General features: G+C 32.4%; 1 long non-coding RNA gene across 3 annotated transcripts in view; it reads right to left on the bottom strand.

The window, feature by feature from the left end:
- The window catches only part of LOC132015744 (uncharacterized), a 224,458-nt gene that overhangs the window by 26,352 nt on the left and 175,817 nt on the right, over nt 1-22,289 (bottom strand). For 2 of the 3 annotated variants that reach the window (XR_009403760.1, XR_009403759.1), the window contains 2 exons: nt 17,624-17,787; nt 4,693-4,857 (listed from right to left, as the gene is read on the bottom strand). This is a non-coding gene — a long non-coding RNA (uncharacterized LOC132015744). The remainder of the gene's footprint in view (nt 1-4,692; nt 4,858-17,623; nt 17,788-22,289) is intronic. The other variant, XR_009403762.1, reaches the window with a different exon arrangement.

The raw sequence follows: 22,289 nt of genomic DNA, 5'->3' as shown, positions 1-22,289 counted from the left end.
TACACAAAGATAAACACAAAATGGATAAAAGACCTCAACATGAGACAGGAATCCATCAGAATCCTAGAGGAGAACATAGGCAGTAATCTCTTTGATATCAGCCACAGCAACTTCTTTCAAGATATGTCTCCAAAGGCAAAGGAAACAAAAGTGAAAATAAACTTTTGGGACTTCATCAAAATCAAAAGCTTCTGCACAGCCAAGGAAACAGTCAACAAAACAAAGAGGTAACCTACGGAATGGGAGAAGATATTTGCAAATGACAGTACAGACAAAAGGTTGATATCCAGGATCTATAATGAACTCCTCAAACTCAACACACTTGAAACAGACAAACATATCAAAAAATGGGCAGAAGATATGAACAGACACTTCTCCAATCAAGACATACAAATGGCTATCAGACACATGAAAAAATGTTCATCATCACTAGCCCTCAGGGAGTTTCAAATTAATACCACATTGAGATATCACCTTACACCAGTTAGAATGGCCAAAATTAACAAAACAGGAAACAACATGTGTTGGAAAGGATGTGGAGAAAGGGGAACCCTCTTGCACTGTTGGTGGGAATGCAAGTTGGTGCAGCCTCTTTGGAGAACAGTGCGGATATTCCTCAAGAAATTAAAAATAAAACTTCCCTATGACCCTGCAATTGCCCTCCTGGGTATTTACCCCAAAGATACAGATGTCGTGAAATGAAGGGCCATCTGTACCCCAATGTTTATAGCAGCAATGGCCACGGTCGCCAAACTATGAAAAGAACCAAGATGCCCTTCAACAGATGAATGGATAAGGAAGATGTGGTCCATATATACTATGGAGTATTATGCCTCCATCAGAAAGGACGAATACCCAACTTTTGTAGCAACATGGACGGGACTGGAAGAGATTATGCTGAGTGAAATAAGTCAAGCAGAGAGTCAAGTCAAGTCAATTATCATATGGTTTCACTTATTTGTGTAGCATAACAAATATCATGGAGGACATGGGGAGTTAGAGAGGAGAAGGGAGTTGGGGTAAATTGGAAGGGGAGGTGATTCATGAGAGACTATGGACTCTGAAATACAATCTGAGGGGTTTGAAGTGGTGGGGGGGGTAGGAGGCTGGGGTACCAGGTGGTGTATTATAGAGGGCACAGATTGCATGGAGCACTGGGTGTGGTGAAAAAATAATGAATACTGTTTTTCTGAAAATAAATTAATTAATTTTAAAAAAAGTTCAAAACATCAAAATTCTGCATAAAAAATTGAGATGGGTGGGGCACCTGGGTGGCTCAGTTGGGGAAAACCTCTGCCTTTAGCTCAGGTCAAGGTCTCAGGGTCCTGGGATGGAGCCCCACATCCTGCTCTCTGCTCAGCAGGGAACCTGCTTCCTCATCTCTCTCTGTCTGCCTCTCTGACTATTTGTAATCTCTATCTATCAAATAAATAAATAAAATCTTTTAAAAAATTGAGATGGGGAAATCCTATGCCAAGTCAGTTCTTAATATATTATTAGAATCTTATTGTCAGACAAAAAATTCAAAACCTACAAAAGCAAAGATTATAGATAACATGCAAAACATACAAGGTTTTAAGGTACATATCATGACATATCAGACTTCTCTATATAATAAACAACAATGAAATATGGTCTTCAAACTTTTGTATAGAAAATCATTTCCAAATCAAAATTTTGTAATTAGATAAACAGTCTCTCAAATATTATATTTATGACACTTTAGACATTAAAGAATAAAAGAAATAGATCTTTCTTTGCCTAAAGTTATCATCCTTTAGAGAAAGTTTCAAAATATTTTAATACCAAAATAATTACTAATTAAATAGTAAGCTGTCCATATTTTTTCAAAATAATATTTTGTGACAGTTATTTAGGGATTTGGATAAAATAGATTGATCATATGTTAATAATAGCTGAAGCTGAGCATGGTTTTCAATACACCAATATATTCCAGATACTAGTTAATATACCATAAATATACATATATCCAGTTTTATAAATATTCAGATTTTCCACAATAAAAAAGACTTTCTTTCTTTATTTTCTTTCTTCCCATCTATCTAATCTATCCATCTCTCTTTGTATCTAATTGTGTATAACATAAAATATATAGTAGTGAATAAAGTTAAAATATAAACTTTTAGAGAAGCATAAAACAGAAAATATAATTTCACTGACAATGACAAGGTTTAGAAGTGGTGGCATGTAAGTTAGATTTGAAGGTTAAATTGAAAGTGCAGAGAAAAGCACAACAAGACATGACAGTAGAATTAGAATTTAGAGAAATGGTTAAAACCAAAATTATTTGGGTGGGACAGAGGAGGTAAGATTCAGTAATTAACACTCCTTCCCTCAATCAAATTATGAAATAATTAAGAAATAAGACAAAGAAGATGTCAGGAGCCAACATATCTCCTTTAACACATATCAGGTGAGATCCATATAGTGCTTTTGTGAAGTTTGCTTCTGTATCTTCCGTCTCTAGAAGTGTTGCACATAGTAGATGCTCAATGAATATTTAATGTGTGAAAGTGACAATATTAATAAAATGAAGGATGAAGAACAGCTGGATTTGAAGCTACAACTTCTGGTATTCCTAATATTAAAACTCAGGATTATATAGACTTACTGATCAAAATAGAGACCACAGTGAACTGCAGTTAAATTTTAAGATGTGTGGGAGCAAAAGAGAAAACACATGTGTATAACCTAATCCCCACAGAAGAAAGAAACTGTTGGGCTATATACAGTGAGTTTCTCATCCAAATGTATCAGGATAATTCATTACTTCACCCCAAGGATATGTCTGAGGAGTATAGCTAACAGGCAGGAGATATAAATTATTCATTATCTCTCCACATGGAAGAAAATATCAGGTTAACACTACATACTTTTGCTTTAGTTGATAAAAGTAAAATACTATGGCTACATATGTAGGTTCTTGCATGGTGGAGGAAGTTTGGCAATACTGGATTGGATCCATTTCCAGAGGACATTAAGGTTGATGCTATAATTTTATGCTTTGTTTATAATTTTATGCTTTGTTTAGGTAGGAAATAAGATGTTTCTCATAAATTTCTGAAAAATGCCAACTCGTGATCATTTTTATGACATTAATTCTATTTACAGTAACCTTTCAATTTCCAAACCTAAAGGCTTCTTACAGTTTTGTTTACATTTTTATTATTTACATTTTTTCTAAAGCAATGAAATTTAGGGACTTTTTTGTTGCCATTATTATTATTGTCATTATCATTTTGCTTACATTTTTTTTCTAAAGCAGTGAAATTCAGTGACTTTTTGTTGTTTTGGGGTTTTTTCGCTTACATTTTTTCTAAAGTAGTGAAGTTCAGTGACTTTTTTTGGCCCCATTCCTTCACAACATCACAATTTGGAGACCATGTGCTATTGATTCTGCACATGAAATATATTCCCATGTTGTTCTTTGTCTTTCCACACTGAAGACTGCAATCTCTAGTCAGCCCACCATTCATGCTTTCTTGTACTAATAAAATGGTCTATTTGCCTACATTTACTTTATTTTAGACTCTCCTCCTGTGACTTCTCTGCCTTGTTTTCATTTATATTTTTAAAACTCAATTCTAATCATGTAACTTTTCTGACTTAAACTTGTAAATAGTCCCCATTGACTTCCAAATTATGTCCTAATTTCCTGTCATTAAATTATGTGCATGTTATTAAACATATTTTCAGATTCACTTTCTGCTGCTATTCCCTCTACATACTAAAATATGAGTTGTATTTGTCCTATAACTGTACAAATTGTGTATTTTTATTCTCTCCTCTTTCTGATTAAAAAATAAAACTTTGTTTAAACAAGTACTACTATATTTTGCTAGGTAAAGGTAAAAGAAATACTGAGCTTGAGAAACAGTTCTGTGGCTGAGAGATTATGCCATTTCATGTTATCACCTGAGACCAGATTGCTTTAACCATTCTTAATCAAAAATACTTTGAAACCATATATTTTGAAATAATCTTTGCAAAGAATTCTCCTTTCATTTGATCAGAACTATAATAATGCATTTACAATAGAGATTCTTTCCTATTTCTTGTTAGAGACAATTACCCTGTGCAAGACAGTTTCCAAAAAGCAATCATTAAATAAATCACCCAGATGATACTGATTGGTATAAAAAAATCGAATGAACAGATAATAAAAGCAGAAGAATAATGAATGAAAAAGTAGATAAAGATGAGGTTATCTCATTAAAAAACAAAACAAAAACAAAACAAAAAATCCAGATGAAAGATCAATGAAGAAACATGTTGATTGAGATGCTGTACCATTTCAGCCAGGGCCTAAAATTCATCTGGGGAAATATTGAGAAGAAATAAAATATGTTTAATAACTACACAGTCTATTCAGCTTAAGAGTATTTGGAAGGCCACGTAAAGACCTGCAAAAGAAATTATGAGAGTTATGAATTATAAGAAAAGATAATTTTGTGTGACCTTTTGCTATGTGGAAAATACCAAAAATTATATACAACTTATAAGAAACATGTTTTACTTTTTCCATTTACGCAAGTAATTTAAAAATAGCAATATAGAATATAAATAAATAATTCTGAAATTGGATAATAGGGAAAAAATGTGCTTAATTTCTCATTTTATTAATTAAGTATGTATTCTTGGCTATTTAAGAAGTTTCCCTGTCAGCGGCACCTGGGTGGCTCCGTGGGTTAAGTGTCTGCCTTTGGCTCAGGTCACAGTCCTGGGGTGCTGGGATCAAGACCTGTGTCGGGCTCCTTCTTGGCGGTTGGCAGGGAGCCTGCTTCTCCCTTTCCTTCTGCTTGCTACTCCCCCTGCTTTTGTTCTCTTTCTTTCTCTCTGTCAAATAAATAAATAAAATCTTTAAAAATAAAAAAAAAGAAGTTTCCCTGTCATGTAAAACACACAAAAAATTGTCTGCCTATGATTAAAAAAAAAAAAAAAAAAAAGTTTATGTTGGCTAGGAACAAGATATCTTGTTAAAAAACAAGAATTTCAAGTAATTTTTGAAGTTATAAGAATGTAAGGGGATTAACTGAAAGAATCCCTCGACTTCTATAGATTTTGATTATTTTCTATTTCTCAATTATACCTTTTGATTTTATATGAGCCATTACCACTATTCAGTATTAGACTTCATTCGAAGGCCTCGAAACAGAATGATTGGAAAAATGCAAAAAATAAACAAACCAACCAACCTCAAATTCCCCCCAAAACAAATGTTATGGTTGACCTACTAGTACATAATAGCACCAAAAAAAATAAATAAATAAAATTGATTTCACATAATAGTTTGAGTAAGTATCAGGTTATATTTAATGAAGTAGGGCTCATCAGACCTTCTGTTTCTTAAGCCCTATGTCTCTATTGCATTTTACAGATTCCTTAGGTTACTAGACAAGCTTAAGTATGTAATAAGTTTCAAATATCACAGACCTGTACCATCCACTGTGGTAGCCACAAGTCCCATTTGGTTAATGATCACTTGGAAGATGGCTACTTTGAATTAGCTGTATTGTAAGTCTTAAATACACACAGGATTTTAATGAATTAGTATCAAAAAATGAACATACACTGGAATTAAATTTAAAAATAAATGCAAAATAACTCATTAATATTTTATATTTGTTACTTTTTTAAAAAATTAGTATTCTCCAGAGAAACAGGGGTAATGGTGTGTGTGTGTGTATGGTTGGGGGTGTGTACATATACTTAGAGAAAAAAAAGAGAGGATGATTTATTTTAAGGAATTAGATAACACAATAATGGAGGTTGGGTAGTACAAAATCTTCAAGTTTGGCAATCAGTTTGGAGATTCAGGGAAGAGTTTATATTACAATTAAAGTCCACAGGCCATCTGCTGGCAGAATCCCAGAGATTAGTCTAGTTCTATTCAGACCTTAAAGTGACTGGAAGAGAATCACATCATACAGAAAAATATGTTTATTCCAAGTCTACTGGTTTAAATTCCATTCCCATCTTCAGGCGCCTGGGTGGCTCAGTGGGTTAAAGCCTCTGCCTTCGCTCAGGTCATGATCTCAGGGTCCTCGGATTGAGCCCCACATTGGGCTCTCTCCTCAGCAGGGAGCCTGCTTCCCCCTCTCTCTCTCCGTCTGCCTCTCTGCCTACTTGTGATCTCAAAAAAAAAAAAAGGTTTAAAATAAATAAATAAATAAATTCTATTCCCATCTAATATGTGTTTCTCGCAGAAACACATGTTTCTCACAGAAACATCCAGAGTAATGTTTAAGGAAAAATCTGGGCACTGTGGTACCAAGTTGACATAAAATTAACCACCCATGTGTTCTATATTTTGTACATATTAGGAATAACAAAAGAGCTTATTGTAATTTATTTCACTGTCTCCTTGTACATCATTTAGTGTATCAGAAAATTAAAAATTACATAAGTGGCATGCACTGTTTTCTATTGGATAATGTTACTATAGACAGGATTAGATATAGAATTATCATCAGAAATACAAGAAATTATGTAAGCAATTGATAATAATACTTGCAGGCAGCATTTAAAATTTTATTCTATAAAATCTTCTGTTTGCTAACAGATACTACTACTAAAATGAAAAAATGCCCTTACTATTCTATGTAATTTAAATAATTACATTTTGATAATTTTTGCAAATTGACAGGAAAATAGTTCTTAGGACTGAATTTTTTGATTCAGTAGTGAGTGAAAATTCAGCTGAGTAAATAAATTTTATTATAAAATCTAAGAAAATTTTCCTAGGTCTTGCACACTAAACAATGAGTTTCAAACACTACATACTGATGATTCCTAAAAATATTATTATTTTTTAGGTTGTGCCAAATGATTGTAACACTTGATTCTAAAAATCAACCAGTGTGTTTTAAAATTGTGAAAATATATTTGTGTATATGTGTATGTATATCTATATCTATCTCACATTATAAAAAGAAAGACACATAGTGTGAATTTTAATTTTTTCATTTTGGCATTCATTTTCCATGTGGGGTTGCATATTTTCCAAGCATTTTATCCTTTTCTTATTCCTAGCATTATGATGGTGGGGCCAGAATGCTGTTGATGATAGGTATTTTGTATGCAAGATTTCACTTTAGAGTAAAATGAATTTTAAATGCATAACAAAGACTTCATCCTATAATGATTGAATATAACAGTCTGAGAATAAAGAAAAACTGGGCTAATTAAATCAATTTGCAAGACTCAATTAAAAATAATACCTTTGAGAAGAAGAAATGAAACATGTACATTGAGTTAGACTTTACCTTTGTGAAAACAAATTAAGTTTTCAGTAATAAATACATCAGTTCCTTGAAAGTTTTATGTCTTTTATATTAATTACTCTTTAAAATGCAGTAAAAATTAAGTAGACACAACATCAAAGCTAGAAGTAAGGAGAGATTCATTTAAATAATGGAATATTAAATGGTTTACTATTGTGCTTTATGAGGAACAGCATAAATAGAATGTTTTACTATAGAGTCTTATTGTGGAACTTAAGAGATGTTCTCTTTTTCATACATTTCAGACAATTTTCATAATACTTTAACTGCTATTTTCAAGTTTTATTAATATATAACATATCTTAATTATAATATCAATCATAAAATGTATTGATTAAAATGTAAACATATATAATGCATATAGAAATTATTTTTATTTTCAATCTGAGACAACTATGGTCATTATCAATGCTCCATCATAATGCTAAAGGAAGAAATTTGAAGTTTTTAAAACTTCATGATCATCATCATCACATAGGTCTCTAACTGGTCGGACCGATTTTCCTTTTTGAAGCATTTTGAAGGATAAAATTTACAGGTTTTCAAAAATATCAAATTTATAAAATTATTAAGGCTAGTCTTTTTATAGAACTTGGTGTTTTAGACCTGTGGTGGACAGACCCTAGAGTAGTCTTCTTTCTGTTTTCTCTTTCTTTGTTTTTCTTTCCTTTTCTTTCTTCCTTTCTTCTTCCTTCCTTCCTTCCTTCCTTTCATCTTTCTTTTCTCTTTTTAGAGCCACTAGTGTTCATATTCACGTATAATGATACCCTTCCCTTGAGTGTGTGCAGGACCTGTAACTTGTTTCCAGCCAACACAGAATATTACAGAAATGATGGGAAGTAGGATGTAATTTTGTTACATTATGTAAGAGTCCATATTCTTAGCAGACTCTAGAGGTTCTCTCTCCTTAGCTGGCATTGAATAGGCAAGCAGTCAGTTTGGATGATCCATTTGGCAAGGATCTTAGGACAGTCTCCTGGAGCTGAGATAGACTTTTAGCTAACACTGAGCAGAAAGCTAGCCCCTCAGTCCTAAAGACATAAATAATTCAGCTAATAACTTCAGGAAGTGCATTGTTGTCCATGTTAATTTCCAAATGAGAAGATATCCCAGATGACACCCTGGTTATAGCCTTGTGACTTCTCACCTAGAGAATCCAGATAAGCAGAACTCAGATCTGACACCTACAAACTGTGAGATAAAAATGGTCATTGTTTCAAAGCACTATGTTCTTTGGAATTTGCTAAGGAGCAACATATAACCAATACAGATTCTGGTACCTGGAAGTGGGATGCTGCTGTAACAGATACCTAAAAATGTGAGAGTGACTTTAGAAGGAGGTACTGGGTAGAGGCTAGAGAAATTTTGAGGAACATAATAGAGAAATCCTAAATTGCTTTGAATAGAATATCACCATAGATCTGGACTTTAAGTATGTCGACAGTGACAGTGCAAGACATGTGAGGTAAATTATTGGGAACTGGAAAAGAAGAATCCTTGTTATGTAGTGACAGAAAGTTTAACAAAGCTAAGAGATAAATGAAAAACAGAAATTTAACTGATAATCTTAGACATACAATGAAGGAATTTCCAAGTATTGAATTCTTACTGTTTTTTTTCTTACTGGTTATTGTTAAAGTGCTAGAGAAGAGAGGTGAATCCAAGGAGACATTTTAAATAAGAAGGAAACAAGAGTTTATATCTTTGAAAATTCTCAACATTCCCAGGTAGCAAAGGATGCTAACATTGAGACAGGTCTTCCAAATACTGTTTAAAAAGTGTGTTCTAGAGAAAGAAAAAAAAAAAAAAACAAGGAGTGACTGTACAAACTTTTAATAAAACTTTGAGAAAATCAAAGGAACAAGGATTCAGCCATGCAAAGCATCCTTTGAAAAGACTAAAGACTCTAATGTTGTGTTTCATACACTTTCTAAACAAATCTAGAGTTTAAAGGTATTGTCCTTCAGGCATTCCAGTAGTATCTTCTGGTAGTAAGGAGCTTATTTTGAAAAGATCTGTATCTGTGGCTGGTAGAAGAACCCTAGAGAAATCCACTCAAAGTCTACAGAGTTTTTGGAGGAATTTATTTCTTGCCAATTTGGACTGAAAGAAGCAAAAAGATCAAAAGAAAGGAGACTGCCAGAGTCCCAAAAGTCTGCAAACAAGAAGCCGGCTTTGGCAACACATGCTACCTCACATGGAAAAGGGAGAATGACTCAGGAGACAGAAACAAGTACCCAGGGAGGGAACTAAGGGTCATGGAGAATTCTTCCCAGGCATTGAAACCTAATGAAGGACGTAGCCAACATTTGCCCAGCTGTATTTTAAAACTGCTAAAGTACTGACTCCTTTGTACCTTCCATTCAGGGATAGGGATATTTATAGCTGTTTTCCTATGCCTGCTTCACTACTGTATGTTGCCTGAATGGGGCAGAGAGAGACAACTAGTTACTTCAGTTTTACAGATCAATGAATCATGAGAAATACACCTAAAGGAACTCATCCAAAGATAGACTTAATTTAGATCCTGTATTTTGATTTGAGCAGATGCTGTAATCAAATTATGAGTTTTGAGGATTTGGGATGTGGGATAGTTAAGTGTATTTTTCATTTGGAATGGACAAGAATCCGTGGGATCTCAAGGGTAGACTGTGACAGACTCCAGTGGTCGCCCATAATTTCTGCCTGCTAGTGTTTACACAGTTTTATAACCCCACCACCACAGCTACCAGTCCTTGGGCATGGGTGTGACCTGTGACTTGCTTCTAATAAATAAAATATGGCAAAGTTGGTTAAATAGTACTCCTGTGATTATGTTACATTATATAATACCCTATATTTCTAGCCTACTGACTCTAGAGGTCTTTACTTAGCTGCCCTGGAAGAAGTAAGCAGCCATGCTGTATGACCCACCTGACAAGCATCTAATGACTGTTTTCTCTCAATAGTCAACAAGAAACTAGAGCCCCCAGTCCTATAGATGCAAGGAAATAAATTCTACCAACACAATCAACTTTTCCTTAGTCAGGTTTCCAGATAAGAACAAATTCCGGTAGATACTTTGATTGCAGACATGTAAGATTCTGAGCAGAATATTTAGCTAAATTCTGCCACTGCTGACCCACAAACATAGTGAGATAATAAATGTGTGTTGTTTTAAGCCACTTAGTTTGTGCAATTTGTTATACACAAATAGATAACCAAAACAGGTCCAAAAAGGAATTTGATGAAAATCAGTTCCCACCATTTTACCAAACTCTGACTTTGTCCGTTTTTTTGTTTTTGTTTTTTGTTTTTTGTTTTTTTCCTATTTATCCATTTCCCTATAAAGAAAATCAGTGTATTTCATGTATCTCATGTTGTTGTTTTTGTTGTTGTTTTGGGGGTTAAGGCATTTTAAGTGCTTACCATAACTCACATAACTTTTCAGTTTCAAAAATAGAGTAGTGAGAGTAATGGTAATAGTAGTTGTATTCCTGCAAAGCACTGCTGTGCTAGATGGGTTCAAGTCTGAGTTTTGTGTTACGGGATTATCTCCATTTAAAAAAAAATATCTATATAGAGCTCATGAAACTCAACACCCCAAAAAATAAATAACCCAGGTAAGAAATTGGCAGAAGATATGAATAGATACTTTTTCAAAGAAAATAATTAGATAGCAGAGACACACAAAAAAGTACTCACCATCACTCATCGTCAGGGAAATACAAATCAAAACTACAAGGAGATTTACCTCACACCTCTCAGAATGGCTGAAATTAATGAGTCAGGAAATGACAGATGTTGGTGAGGATGTGGAGAAAAGGGGACCCTCTTCACTGTTAGTGGGAATGCAAACTGGTTAAGCCACTCTGGAAGTCAGTATGGAAGTTCCTCAAAAAGTTAAAAATAAAACTACCCTTTGACCTAGTAAATTGCACTACTAGGTATTTACCCAAAGATACAAAAATACTGATTTGAAGCAGCACTGGCACCCTGATGTTTACAGCAGCATTATCAATGTTATACAAACTAGGGAAAGACCCCAGATGTCCATCCAGTAATGAATGGATAAAGAAAATGTGGTGTATATATCAATGGAATATTACTCAGCCATCAAAAAGAATTAATTCTTGGCATTTGCAATAATGTGAATGGAGATAGAGGGTATTATGTTAAGTGAAATAAGTTAGTATATAGAGGATAAATACCATATAGCTTCACTCATATGTGGAATTTTAGAAACAAAACAGATGAGCATAGGGGGAAAAGAGAGAGAGAGAAGCAAACCATAAAAGAGACTCTTGACTATAAAGAACAAACTGAGGGCTGCTGGAGAGGAGATGTGTGGGGAAATAGGCTAAATGGGTAATGAATATTAAAGTGGGAACTTGTAATGAGCACTGAGTATTATATATAAGTGATAAATCACTGAACTCTAATCCTGAAACTAAGAATACACTATTTGTTAGCCAACTAGAATTTAAATAAATACTTGAAACATTAAAAAAAAAAAAAACTTTGCTTAAAAATGTTTTAGAAGAAAAGAATGCATCAGTGGAAAAAGTCTGTGGAATTATGATTTATACATTAGAAACCATTAGTGAAAAGATTAATAAAGCTGACAATATATTAAACATCACATGAAATAAAATATTTGAGGCAAACAACAAAACTATCAAATGTTGGGGGCACACTGTTGGATATGGTACATCTGTGGTACTGATGTTCTTGTTAACAACTGCCAGTGCATTCTCTAGTCACACACTGATCTATATTTAAATCAATTTATGGTCTATAAGTCAATTTCTACATTTGGTTCCATTTAGCTTTCCTTATTCTCAGTAACTGGAGTCATGCTGATTCTGACCTCAGATATAACATCATCCAATCTTTAGAACACTCAATCTAATAAACTTTATTTGTATGAGCACAGGGTTGGAACTTATTTTCTGGCTTTGGGTGCTGTGTGTGCATGTGTACTTCCAAAACAAAGTCACTTTATTCTAATTTAGAGAGATAACAGACGTTCATGTATGAATATAAAAATTAAATCTATATCCATCTAAGTGAGATAATTAGGGAAAAGCCCAATTTTCAACTATATGCTATTTGTCCTTTAATTTGTTTGTAGGCAACAAACACAGTGGAGATAGAAAAACAATCTAAAATGTCTCCTACTGATATTGGGTCAGAATTGATGCATTTCTACATGAAATAGCATTTAGGTAGTAAGGTGTTAAAATATAGTAAATATATTCAGACAAATTTCCTTTGTTTGGCAAAATAATGAATTAGTATAAGAAATGATAAACAAAAATAGAGAAATAAGGTGAAAAGCAAGTTACTAGAGAAAATATACAGATATCGATTTCAAATTATTTCAAAATAAATTATTGAAATGCTTAGGCATTTCATCTACATCAGATTATGAATTTGAGATAAACACTGGTGATCAAAATGGAGTTTATTATATTGCAAAATGTTCAAGTCCTACTTCCTCAGTTTCATTCATCCTGTGTGTGTGTGTTTGTGTGTGTGTGTGTGTGTTTGTGTATGTGTGTGTGTGGATAAAGTTTCATGACCAAGCTTCATTAATCATCACAGTATTTAGTTTACATTTTCTTCATTGTAATTTCAAAGATAAGACTTTTAACTCCATTTTTTAAAAGGCAAATTTTGTGGAAATAAAAGTAGAGGGGAAGTAATAGATAATGCCTATATTTATAGATATGCATTTCTAATTTATGAGAGTTTTAACTGTCTCATTCCACCAATTATGGCAATTTACTTAATAACAGTGATGACCTTCCCTTGTCAGAATATTAATTCCTCCATCTGCATTACAACTAAAAAGGTAAAATGAATTCATTGTCCATTTATTTGCTTCAATAAAGCTTTCTCAGTTTTAAAAATAATTTTCTACCTTTTTTCTTTAATTGCCATCTAACAAAATTGATAAAAATGTTCATTTGCATCAACTTTAATAATATTATTCTAACATAATTGTGTGTGTATGTTTATGTGTACATATCTATGTTGGATATTTGAAGAATACTCGTTTAGAAAAAATAATTGATTTGCCTTTTCCTTCACCTAAGTTTTTATATTCAAAGAATGGTAAAATATGAAATTTATGTAAATTATGAAAATTGTGATCATATTCTATGAATTTCAATGATAATTGAGAAATGTTTTTAATACTTAACACTGAACAACAATTAAGGAAATCTATTAAATATATCTGAATTTCACTTATAGACTGAATTTATTTTCTGATAAGTTATCATAAAAAAGAAACTTACATTGGGGAGGGTATGTGCTATGGTGAGTGCTATGAAGTGTGTAAACCTGGCAATTCACAGACCTGTACCCCTGGGGCTAATAATACATTATATGTTTATAAAAAAAATAAATTAAAAAATACTTACCAAATAAAAACATGATTATTAGTTACTTTTAAAACTGTCTAATAATCATTTGAAATAAGACTTAGTGTTCACTTTACTAATTAGAGCTTCTAAGAATTTAATATTGAATATTAAGTACCTTAACAATAACCTACAATCTTTGGACCAAATTAAAATAATTTATTAATTGACCAAAGAGGTAGTATCTTTGAAAATAAAATTTATCATTTAAAGAGAAGTAAGTTTGTATACCCTCAAGTTTTACTTGTTGATGTTATAGGTAACATTAATAACTTGTATTGCCTATGAACACCAACCATAGTCACATAGAAATGTAGAACTGAAAGGAAAAACACATATTAGACTCAACCACATGAAGTTGCTAACATTATCATTTTAATGTCTAAGAAAGGAGACTCCATACTGTTCAACTTATTATACTAATCAAACAATAAATTAGAAATACTAAATTTCAAGTACTGGTAGACCCAGATTAATGAAAGAACAACAGAAGTTTTTCTTTTCTTTTTCTTCCAAAATAAGTTTAAGAAAGAAGGATGCTCAGTATTGAGCCTTTAATTCAATATGTCTCAAGTGGGTTAGTAAATAGGTATCAGAGTAAATTCTAAAAACTCTTTGTAGTTTTTCTCTTGGACTCCATTCTAACAGCATCTGCTGTCAGAAACCATCTTCTATCGAGCCAACAATTCTTTTATATCTTGCAAGTCTACAAGCCAATAACATCATAATATTTAGTATATAAAAAACACTAAGAGTTGTCTCTTAGTGTTGCCAAAGAGTTGTCTCGCAAATTTAAAAAAATCCTGTGATTAAGTTATATGTGTATTTCTGTTGTACTTTTGATTTTCATAGATACTAAACAAATAATTTCCCTAAGGCTATGTCATTAAATAATAACATATTTCCATTAAAAACTCACACTGATGCTGTCCTTTTCATTTTTATTCAGAATAATGTTGAGTTAAGCACATGTGAGACTTAGGTTTACTCTTTAGTTACTTGTACAGTTTTTATCCTATTTTACATAATTATTTTAGTTTAATAGTAACTGCCTTTTGAAAATTTGACATGATGGAAATTATGTCTTTAAATATTTAATCTGTTTGAAACAGATGATGAAAATTAACTTAGTAATTATTCATTGGCTGACATATTCCATAGAGACAAAACTTTCTCACCTCTAATAAGAAAAAGAGCACTATAATCAAGTTCACTCAAATTCATGTTTGGGTTTTTTTTTTAAGATTTTATTTATTTATCTGACAGACAGAGATCACAAGTAGGCAGAGAGGCAAGCAGAGAGAGATGGGGTAAGCAGGCTCCCCACTGATCAGGAAACCAATGTGGGGCTTGATCCCAGGACCCTGAGATCATGACCTGAGCCGAAGGCAGAGGCTTTAACCCACTGAGCCACCCAGGCGCCTCCCAAATTCATGTTTTATTGCAGTTACCCAAATACTAAGGTGAGGTCCTTGTCAATCTGAAAGTAAAACGTAGAATGTCAGGAACTTTATAAGGAAAGAAAGATGGAGAGAGCTATGTCAAAATGTTTCAAGACTCACTAAAATAAAACAATAATGAAGTACATTGTAAAAAAAGACTCTTGATAGATTATGTATTTTCAGTTTGTCACAAAGCTATGATTATACTTTACACTTGATCCTAAGCTTGCTATCTATATGGTGGCTATATTAGAGATACCAGTGGTAATAGGAAAATAAGCAAAAGTTAAAAACTCTCAAATTTCCTCTTTCTCTAACTTCATGTAGCCATAAAAAAAGGAACTAATTCATGATTTCCTTTTATCTTTCTTTGCTCATGATATCATTAGAACTATAACAATTGAGGCTGCCTTAAGATAATTCAAGGAGAACTCTACATGAGGCTTAATAATGCTTATAAGATTGTAACAAACAATTTAAAATTATTTGAATACATATTTTTACAATCTGTGAGTTGATTTTCTCAAAATTATCCTTTTAAGTGTTGTCTTTACTAATTTATTTCTTTGGAAGACTTAGGTCTCCTTTGACATGCTTTATACGTTTCTAGTTTACTCTTTCTTTGGCTCAAAAAATATATTAGAAGGTAGTTTTTCAATCTCTTTAATTTAAACAGCATTAACTAGATTGTTCTGGATCTTTTTTTGTGAATGGCCACATGAAAAATTGGGACCAGTGAGATATGAGAAGAGCCTATGGTCTTCTACAAAAGATACTCTTTTCAGATGAAAAGTGCAAACACCTTTACTCTTGGACTTTCCCCTTTCTCCTGCCTGGAATATACATGCAGGTGGATAAAAATCAATTTCTAAAAAAATGGTCTGATTCATTGATTGGCTTTTACAGATCTATATTGTCTATCACCAAAATCCTTGCTAGTAAGGAAATAAACTCTTTACTGGTCTAGACTCCTCTAGATGCACTTCCTATTTAATTTAATTCAATTCAATAAAATGTTGACAGTAAAATGGTGCTGTAATATTTTATTTTTTATTTTTAAAGATTTATTTATTTGAGAGTGAGAGAGTGCAGGGGGAGGGACAGAGGATGAAAATTTCCTGCAGACTCCCCAATGAGCATGGAGGCCAAGGCGTGGCTCAATCTCAGGATCCTGAGATCATGACCTGAACAGAAATCAAGATTCTTATGCTTAACCAACTGAACCACCAGACATCCCTTTATTTTTTTATTTTTTTTAAGTTTTTATTTAAATTCCAGTGTAATATTAGTTTCAAAGATACGATGTAGTGATTCTACACTTACATACAATACCTGGTGTTTATTACAAGCACACTCTTTAATCTCCCTTCTCTATTTAACCCATCCCCCCATCCTCCTGCCCTCTGGTAACAATCAGTTTGTTCTTTTAAAAAGTGTTTGACATCTTTTAGTATATTTGTTACATCTCAGTGTTATCTGCATGTTCTCTTTCTTCCCCAATAGTGAACATTTCTACAAATAGTACATCTAGTCTTCTCATAGATAAGTCCTCTTCTTCTAGTACACTGCTTCAATAACCCTTCTTCAGAGAGGCATTATGAAAAAGGCACTTTTTTAAAAAAAACTTACCTTTTATTTTGTATAGTCTTTATTGATATATTCTCTATAGTATTTTTTGTTAACTTTCAGTTAAAATATAATAATTTTAATTTTTTTGCTTGCTTACTGTATGTCTCCATTAGAAAGTATGTCTCCATTAGTTTCTCTATTAGGATATGGCAGACAAACATCCTCTTGTTCCTTTTGATTCCTTACTGCTTAGAACAGTTTATAGTACATAGCAGGTATTTAATAAATGTGTAATAAATAAGTGGATAAAATCCATTTGGAGGTTAAGAATGATTTTGACCTAATAATAGAATTCAGTGATTCTTGATTTAATAAAGAATATTTGGCACATTTTGCAATTCATGATGAAGGAAAGCTAGCAAAACCACATCAGCCAATCCCATGTTCCACTGAAATAGTGTTGGAAGAAGAACAAAAGAGGCAAAGAACACTGTAACTCTTCATATTGATCAACATTCTGTTAGATACCTGAAGGAAGTTTCACTAATCATAATTTAGGAAGAGCTATAAATCAAAATATTGAAACCGTTTGAAGAAATAAAAGGTGGGAGACCCCTTTAGTGTATAGTTTTTATGTTTTAATATATTTTATTTATTTATTTATTTATTTTTATTATGTTATGTTAGTCACCATACAGTGTATAGCTTTAAAAACAACAAACAAAAAACCAAACATGCTAGCCAGAAGGAACAACCACCTTTCTATTGCATTAGAGATTTTTAACTCATGAATAATTCTATTTCATAACTAGATTATCCAATAAACTGCCCATTTCTGTCCTTCTAATAACAACTATTTATGATTGGGTACAGAAGTGATCGATGGATAAAACCTTACCTTGATGGTGTGATTCTGGTGGTTAAAAGAAAGTAATCTTGGAAATGATGTGCGAGTGAAGATTGTGTTGAAGGGAAAAACTGGCTTATATAACGTTGTTACACAAAAACTTCTTAAATCAGATGACTGGACAGCAGGTAGAGATTCAGTGTGACTCAAAAGATCTGTTATAAATAAAGCACAAAAGAAAAGAAAGCTGGAGAAGAATCTCTACACAATAACCAACACATTACCTCTGTGTCTGAAATTGTACCCTGTGGACAGTAAGAGCCAACAGGGAGAATAAATCTGTGTATATCTTTTTTAATTCGGTTGGTAGTTGAGATTTCCTTGATATTTAAAAGTATTCTCAAGTTACAAAGAATTATGTACATTAAAAACACCATAAATAATTAGAAAAAAGTTAGCAATGCAAAAGAGAAACAGTGCAGAAAATATAATTTGAAAACATATTTTGTTCACTTTGGAAAGCTATAGAAATCATTTGTATTACTATGTTATTAAAGTTGGAAAATTCTGTATGCTGTAAAAGAAATAATCAAACAGGAAATGTAAAGTGGCCTTAGACTAAAGAAGAGCAAATCAGGGCATCATGAAAATATAACAAAGTAAGATTTCCTGTCCATACTATGCCCATGATTGGAAGATGTTTCTTTGTCTGTAATCTCTCCAATCTATCTTGAAAGCACCCACTATGGTGGACCTTAAGCCTGGTGTCAGTTTATGCAGTGAATATCTGCTAGAAGATTGCATTCTCCTACTAGTACCCTTTCATTTCCTTTGTCTTCCTATCAGTTCAACTATTTTTGTTTAATTGTGCTGCTAATTAAAAGTATTATTTTTGTGACATCAAAATTATATTAAGTTATAAACAAAAATTGTAAGCAAGAAATGCAGTGGTATTGGATTAAGTGTGTTTTCCAATCCAGTTTATCCCTGCAAATACCATATGCTATATGCCAAAATAATAAACTATTTATAATTATTATAAAAAGAAAAATTCATCAGAGACTTGAAATTCTGCCACTAACTTGCTCTGTAACTTGTAAATCTGAAAATACTTCTGGTCATCACTTATCCTAGTTATAAAATAACGACATACTAGATTATCTTAATGTTCCATGCCAGTAGTATCATTTTGTATAATGATAGTTTCTGTTCCTGAAAATTCTTTTTTTCCTATTTGAACTTTTTTGAATGTATTAGATTACTGAAAAATCAGTAGTTATAGATTTTTAGCAAAGAGAGCTCAGCGAAATGCTGGTGATTAATACCATAAACAACTCAATTTCTAGTAAATACATAGTATATTGCAGATGTACAAATTCATTTTTAGATAACCTTTTAAAATACAGAAATTTAAGTCAGTTATAATCACTATTCATTAAGCCTTTAAACTGCAAATTTAAGGACAATTATTATTTTTCCCCCATTACTGGTGAAAGCCCACATCTGGATTTTAAATACTCTTTTTTTTTTTTCTCTAAAAGCCCAAGGCTATAATTTATAATATTGCACTTGTGAATAACCTACATGAATTACAAAAGCATATCATCCTTAATTCTTTATCATTTCACAGTTAATCACTGATGCCTTGATCTTATGTGATAGAGGATGAAATTGAAATGGATATAAACTTTGGGATAAAAAACACACAGACTAGTATTCTACAAACATATATTAATATCCACTTAATCCATCCAATGTATTATGTGGTGGGCATATAAAAGTAAACTAATGTCACTAACTTCAAGTTCATATTATAGTCAGTCAGAGATACAAGCAAACTAACTCTGGTCTCTTTTCTTTCTTTTTTTTTGTTATAGTTTTTTGAGTGTATATAAAAATGACTTCAGTATATAGTATTTATCATATTTTACTATTAATATGTTTTTGAATAAAATTTACAAAAAGATTCAAAGGTTTCATTACAAATGCTATATGATAGCAACTTCTATTTATTTAATATTTATGATAGCAAATAAATGTGTGTGTTTGTTTCATATATGACTTAATTCTTATAATTATTTGACTTCTTTATTAATAGGTGAGGAAACAGGATAAAAAAGAATATTCAACTTACCCAAAAATACAGTATAAGTAAGTTATATTCAGAATTTGAATTCCAATGTTTTCTGCTTTCAGTGTTATTGACATTTTACTATACCACTTCTCCATATAGTCTTTGTTTAACTAATAGAAAATAGAAAATTGTATGTGATACAAGATCTTAATATAATTTGTCTGCACATTTCCATGTTTGCTTTGATCTTGAAACACATATAAAATGCAGAGTATGAGTAGAATTATTGTCAACATACTGTGAATAAATTGTCTTAAGGTCATGAATTGTCTCAAGGTTATGAATTCCACACATGAATATTTGCAAATAAATGCTCATTAATTATAGCATTTTGTAAAGAGTTAAAAAGAACATTCTTTTTTGTGTTTAACACAAACTTGAATTTGGGGCCAATATTAGGAAAACAGAAAGATTTTTAGAAAAGTTATATATAAACAAATGACCAAATATTCCTAAATAGATAGTGGGAATGCAAGTTGGTGCAGCCTCTTTAGAGAACAGTGTGGAGATTCCTCAAGAAATTAAACATAGAACTTCCCTATGACCCTGCCATTGCACTCCTGAGTATTTACCCCAAAGATACAGATGTCGTGAAAAGAAGGGCCATCTGTACCCCAATGTTCATAGCAACAATGACCACGGTCGCCAAACTGTGGAAAGAACCAAGATGCCCTTCAATGAACGAATGGATAATGAAGATGTGGTCCATATACACTGTGGAGTAATATGCCTCCATCATAAAGGATGAATACCCAACTTTTGTAGCAACATGGACAGGACTGGAACAGATTATGCTGAGTGAAATAAGTCAAGCAGAGAGAGTGAATTATCATATGGTTTCACTTATTTGTGGAGCATAACAAATAACATGGAGGACATGGGGAGTTGGAGAGGAGAAGGGAGTTGAGGGAAATTGGAAAGGGAGATAAACCATGAGAGACTATGGACTCTGAAAAACAACCTGAGAGTTTTGAAGGGGTTGGGGGGTGGTAGGTGGGGGGATCCAGGTGGTGGGTATTAAGGAAGGCATGTATTGCATGGAGCACTGGGTATGGTGCAAAAACAATGAATACTGTTATGCTGAAAAGAAATTTAAAAAATGAATTTTTGAAATCAGGTTAGTAAATAACCATAAAAAATAAGTTAAAAACAAAACACCAATAGGTACCAAAAGGAATGCCACCTATTAAAAACAGATTCTGAAATAATCAAATACAGATAGAGCAAAAGGTTTCTAATAATGTTGAGGAAAAAATATGCATATGTAAGTCCATTAGAATTGGGTAAAATGCAAAGAATAAATGAGAGAAAGAGCTTACAAGTGGGGGACTGGAAGACAGAGGAAGAAGCAGCTCCCTGCTGACCAAGGAGCCCAATGTGGGTTTTAATGCCAGGATCCTGGGATCATGACCTGTGCTGAAGGCAGTTGTTTAACCAACTGAACTACCCAGGTGTCCTTTGTAATTGATGTTTAGTTTAAACAACTGCATTCAGGATGTAAAGAACATTAAGTAATTTTAGTAAGCATTGAACACCATCACTCTCTACTTGAGACTTGGGAAAAAATTTCAGACTACTCTGAAAAATAAAATGTCTTCAGGGAAATAGAGGACAAGCAGGTAAATATTTAAGGTATATGACATTTTAACACATGTAGTTATTCAGTTTTCTAAAATTCACTTTATTTATAAATACTGAAGAGAGAGAAGAGAGAAACTGAGGGGGGAAATGCCATTTTTAATAGAGATTACCACAATACAACATTTAAGTTATGGTATATACCTGCCTAATACCTTAAAACATGAGCTAGACTAAGAGTGCTGATATACAACTGCTTAGATATGTAAGAAAGTTCACATAAGTGTTTATTGGCAGTACCCTCAGCAATAGTAACATTGTCAAATTAAGATAGAGAATAAATTCAGGATATGAAAAACTTGACTAAAAGAATGAGTGTAATAAATACAATGATGCTGACCTGAATTAGAATAGTGGCCGTGCAAATCAGAGATGGTGGGATTTAGAAGCAATTTAGGAATCAAATAGCACCATAATTTACAGATGTGAAGAATGAAGAAAACGATGGGATTAAGGATAATATACAATTTTCTAGCATAGCAAAATTAGATTAGAAGTAATAACATTCTTTGGACAGGCTACTTTCGATTAACAGTTGATTGTTGACATTGTATAGAGGTAGAAGTGGTAAGTTTTTTTTTGTTTTTTTGGGGGAAAATATGGACTTTGAGGCATATATGGAATATTCAAGTAAATATTCAAATAGTATCATTGTTTGTTATCAGAATAATGAATCAGAATTGTTTTCCAAAATATATCTTAGAATTTTTAAAGAAAAAAGAATGTGAAGTGACAAAGAAATGTAGCTACAAGGAGCAAAAAATGCAAAAAAGTACATTATTGTGTTGATTCTTTAAATTATAAAAGACTCAAGTGTTTAAAACATATAGATTTCTCAAAATGTTTTATAATGATTAAAGATAAATTAATATCAACATTTTATTGCTCTATAAAATTGCAGCCTATAGAGAAAGTAATTTCATCAGTTAGTGCACAGGGGTTTTT

This window comes from Mustela nigripes, chromosome 1 (genome assembly GCF_022355385.1).
Source record: "Mustela nigripes isolate SB6536 chromosome 1, MUSNIG.SB6536, whole genome shotgun sequence".
Lineage (NCBI taxonomy): Eukaryota > Metazoa > Chordata > Mammalia > Carnivora > Mustelidae > Mustela > Mustela nigripes.
Note: the sequence above shows the minus strand (reverse complement) of the source record. Positions and strands in the feature narration are given on the sequence as shown.